Source organism: Sinocyclocheilus rhinocerous, unplaced genomic scaffold (assembly GCF_001515625.1).
Source record: "Sinocyclocheilus rhinocerous isolate Xijiao unplaced genomic scaffold, SAMN03320098_v1.1 scaffold362, whole genome shotgun sequence".
Taxonomy (NCBI): Eukaryota; Metazoa; Chordata; class Actinopteri; order Cypriniformes; family Cyprinidae; genus Sinocyclocheilus; species Sinocyclocheilus rhinocerous.
The window spans coordinates 2,009,014-2,014,454 of NW_015639507.1; positions in this window are offsets into that span (position 1 = coordinate 2,009,014).

The window sequence follows — 5,441 nt, forward strand, 5'->3', positions numbered from 1 at the left end:
GCATTGGGCCACAATCACACCGACGAGAAAAAAAACACTTAGCCAGTACTGGCCCGAGTTTGGGTACTGAAACTGGGCCAACACCACCGGCATTGGGCCACAATCACATTGACGAGAAATGAAACACTTAGCCAGTACTGGCCCGAGTCTGGGTACTGAAACTGGGCCAACACCACCGGCATTGGGCCACAATCACACTGACGATGCCGTTGGTGTCGGCTCAGTTTCAGTACCCAGACTCCGGCCAGTACTGGCTAAGAGTACCATTTTGGTTGGTGTGATATATATATATATATACACATATACATACATACATATATAGGAATGTTGTTCCAGGATCAACAAGGATGTTGATCGAGGAACATGTTGTACTTGGTGAAATCACGGTCACCGAATTACCCCATAACATCCATATGTGCTCCTCGTGAAAACCAACGTTTGTTAACAGGAGCAAAGGAAGCAAAGTTTCCTTACTTTAGCAAAGAAAAATCTCCTCTTGGCTTATATCGAAATCCTCCGACATTCTTCTTTGCAAATCCTCGTTTTGTACTTCTAATTCCGTAGTTTTGTTTTGATCTCTCCCCTGCGCTTCCACGTTCGTCACTTCTGAGCGGCGCATGCGCAACACCGACCTCATACGTTATCCGCCCGGACCTGCTTCCGTGTACAACAGTGAGCGCAAACTAGATTAAATTGATTATTATGTTTTAAATATGGTTATTTTTCTTACAAAAACACATCGATTCGCTACAGGAGGCCTTTGTTCACCCCCCGGAGCCGTGTGAGGCACTTTTTATTATGGATGGATGTGCTTTATTTCACTTCTTTTGGACTGATGCACTGCAACACCCACTGACTGCCATTAAATAGCTTGGAAGATCAAAGACAATTTTTTATATAGCTCCAACTGGATTCGTCTGAATCTGAAAGAAGAAAGTCATATACACCTAGGATGCCTTGAGGGTGAGTAATTCATGGGCTAATTTTTGGGTGAACTAACCATTTAACAAGCGGATTTCCTGACATTCTATTGTTGCCAGGCAGAGGAGATGTTGCCATTGAAACCGCAATAAAACAGTGCCATAGCATGTATGCTTATTTTTCCCATAAGAGCGGGCGTGGCCATTTGTAAATTGTATGGGTCTGGCTTCCTCTATACAAAACAGCTCCTTTTGCTGCTTGATATTGCAAATTAGTGTGTCTTACCATATTATTTTAATGTATTATCTTAATTATGAACACACTGGTTTGTAGTGCAAGCAGTTTTAGCGTTTACTGCACGTTGTTATTCTTCTCGTTATTTCTCTACAATGGCTAATGAACTGGAAGTCTCGCACATTCACAGAAAATGTCTTACTTCTGCATTGAAAAATAAGGTGGATAGTATTAAAATAGACAGAATGTTAATAAAAATTCATAATTTCATAAATAAACAAGTAGTAACCATGTTGAATAAGCAGCATAATCATAAGACTTGTCTTTGTTGAATTCTCTTTACTGTCTACATTCAGGAACTACCACTATGAGTTAATGATTTACCAATAAACTTTGAAAATAATTCCCAGCTATATTTAAACGTTTGAATCCAACATATTAATTCTACACAGTGACTTTTACTATCGAGAAAGAGTGGATGAACTTACTCAGGGTTTCCTTTGCTTTGCTGGTTGGCGGTTTGGTCCTGGATTGGACATCTGCTAATATAAAAATAACATTGCAAGGGGAATCAGGTTTTAGAAGGGAATCATTTCTCAAATTTAATCTAGAATAACCAGAAAAAATATTATTAGCAACTTACTAGTTTTACTGTATGTTGTGGTTTCAGAAGTGGACATTACAGTTAATGCTGATGGAAAGACGCTGTGTGGTGATGCACAGTATAGTAAATGTATGACAAATAATCACGAGTTTGAAAGAATGATTGTTTTGAGGACATTCAGAATGAAGTAAGAATAACTGATTTACAAACTCAATTACTCACAGGTTGTCATGGCTGTAGTAGTCGTATGTTCAGTGGTGGTTGATGTTGAAACTGCAGACACAGTTTATCAGAATTACAGGGAGTCATTTTACATTATTTACAAACTTTAAAGCTAAGTTTGCTTGTTGAAGGTATAGGTCTTTCAAATAAAAAAAATATATTGTTAGTCCTTTTGTAATGTGTGGTTTTGGAGGGAAAATAACTGCACAAACATCAGTATTAATAACTGATTTGATGAATTTAGTGATGACCCTTTTTGGGGTACAACAGATTGTCACTGGGCAGTGCCCTCAAAGGAACACTTTTGTACCTTCTTCACCCCTAAAGTATACTATATGCATATTAGTAGCTTAGAGTAGTAATATGTATCTTTAAGGTAGTAATATGTACTTTTACAGTCTATTAAAAGGGATTTTACAAGTAGTATCCAATCCATCCAGAAGTGCCTTATAGGTGTAACATCACCATCACTAACTGCTAATGTGTTGAAGGTATAGGTCTTTCAAATAAAAAAAATATATTGTTAGTCCTTTTGTAATGTGTGGTTTTGGAGGGAAAATAACTGCACACACATCAGTATTAATAACTGATTTGATGAATTTAGTGATGACCCTTTAGGGGTACAACAGATTGTCACTGGGCAGTGCCCTCAAAGGAACACTTTTGTACCTTCTTCACCCCTAAATTATACTATATGCATATTAGTAGCTTAGAGTAGTAATATGTATCTTTAAGGTAGTAATATGTACTTTTACAGTCTATTAAAAGGGATTTTACAAGTAGTATCCAATCCATCCAGAAGTGCCTTATAGGTGTAACATCACCATCACCATCTGCTAATGGGTTTCTCAAGTGAATCTGTATGAAGTAATATAATAATACATGTTTAGTAAAAACACTGGAATACAAGTTTCTAATACAGAAGAACAGCAGTGAAATATCTCACCTAGAAACATCACTGTGGCAGAATCAGATGATGTTATGACTGAGCCTCGCTCATGTATTGTGTAGTAACAGTTAATGTTGAGTAATACAGGAGATTTTACACCTGCCCATCTGAGCACTTCAGCACCAGTGAGCTCGAGCTCACATGATGAACTGGTTTTCATTTTCTTCTCTTCTCTGTTTATGTAGAAATTATATTTCATTCAGTATTTCATTACATTCAGTATAACATGTGATTTGTCATTTTTATTCATTGTCAAGCAATGTTCTAAAACTTACAATAAATCTGACTTTGACTTTTAACTACAGTAATACTCTAAAGTAAAACGAATATGTCAGCTATGTTGTAGTTCATGTGTTTGTGTTCATATAAAACCTTCACACCGATCAGACATATATGAAATATTTTAGGGAAATGTTGTTCACTATAAATGTGGACATATACTTTTTTAAGAAGACAATAAACAGCAGAGATCCTTTACTGTAAGACTGAACCTCCATAAGGAGCTGAAAAACTATGAAGATGAAAAACTCCATTACAGCGAGTGTGAAACCAGAACGAAACTCAAACAATGGGTGAATTAGGAAGTGGCAGATCAGACCACAGGAAACCATTTAATGCTTGAGCAGTTTTATGTAGATCAAAGAACGGATAATTAGACCACACTCACAGTCATGTGCAATGTAACATTTACATGTAACGTGTATATCTCAGAGCATGAACAAGAATATTTGAACTAATACTTTTACAGGCCTTGAGCATAAAGATAAATATTTAAATTCTGGTATACGTTTCAGGTTGATTTTCACAGAACTGTATTTTCAATAAGCTTTTTCCAAGGTAAATTTAGGTGTCTTTTTTCAAAAAGGACACTTGGAGACCAGAGTCCAGAAATCCAAATGATATAAGGTGTCCATATAATTTAGGACTACTGTGCAAACCAAACCACTCATGAAAATATTCCTGAACATTATTCTTCAATTGTAAAAAAAAAAAAGAAAAAAGAATAATAATGATGATGATGATGATGATTCACAATGCATGTAAACAATGCAGCAGATACTTGTGAGGGAACAATGCTTAAAGTTTTTTTTATTCAAATAAACACAAGTTCAACGTGTCATACAAAACAGGACAACATGGAGATGACAAAAAAACACTATACCAGCAGCCTTGACCTGACTGTATATACTATACAGATCCATTCAAAATTACTGAAACATCAAAATACAGAAATAAAAAAAACATTGTAAATGTGTGGAAACTCAGTGATATCATCAGTGGTGTCAGTGAGTGCTTGTGTCTTTTGCTTGGAGCATCTGATGCCCATTTGACCTGCCCTGTTTCACACAGCGGCATGTGGGAAGGATCACACTTCTCAGAAACAATCATGTAATATAAAAAGGCTATTTTTTAAAGCTAAATACACACTGGAATGAATGATTCACTGAAAACAGGATGAAAGTCATTTTCTCTGTCATCTCTGATGTAATCAGCTGGGTTTTGTGGAAGGAGAAGCTAAAGGCACATGATGGACTTTGAAAAACTGATCTAAACATAGTTTTTTTTTTGTTTTTTTTAGTAATACAGAATACTAAGAAGAAAAAATATTTAGTTCAAATCTTCATATGGTTCAAATTCCATAAGAAAAGAAGTAAAACATTTTCATTTATCATTAGATTTTTAGTTCTGCTCTTATTGAATGCCCAAGCTCTTCTTACAACGTGGTATTGCACTAGTGAGGCTTGCCAGAGAAGATGCTCTGGATATTCACTGAGGTCACAGTATATTCCATACCAAACACTGAATAATGTCAATAAACACCTATTTGTCTGCAAGTAAAGATACTTTAATGGCTGTACATGATGAAACCAGAGGTTCATCAGTGCATCTTCACCAAACTGTACACGTGATCTTCTGTGTTTGAGTGAACTGGTCTGTCAGGAATTGTGGAGTACAGGTGATAAACATTCTTAAGGACACACATGAAATAAATGTGTTAGTATTCTGTTCATGATGGAGGGTTATGTGGTTTTGGGGTGTGACAGTGTTCACACATACCTCATTTTCCTCCGGATTTCCCTGTTTCTGTTGTTTATTAACCAAAGCATCTGTAAAACAATGCAGAAACATTTAAACCAGTCAAATAACTTTAAAGAACATGTGTTGGCCTTGATGAATAAGCTGTTTGTCATAAAACCTTAGTGCATTTTAAGCTTTGACACTTCTCAGACTCATTCTGTGAATCAGTGTTGTGATGTATTTAAAATGTGTCCTACTTCCTCCATATTAGCTCACTGTTTCTTAACACCTAAATGTGTGCATCAAAAATGTTTTGGATTGGAGAGGACGTTTTGAGTTGTGAAACCTCAGTGTCATAGGAAGTAGGGAGAAGGGCTCATCGGATGCCCATTTTCCACAAGCTGATATGATTCTTTAGGGTCTTAATGAAAAGTCTGTAACATAGTTTGGTTAAAATTTCTCAATGGTAGTGTAAAAAACACCTTTTTACCC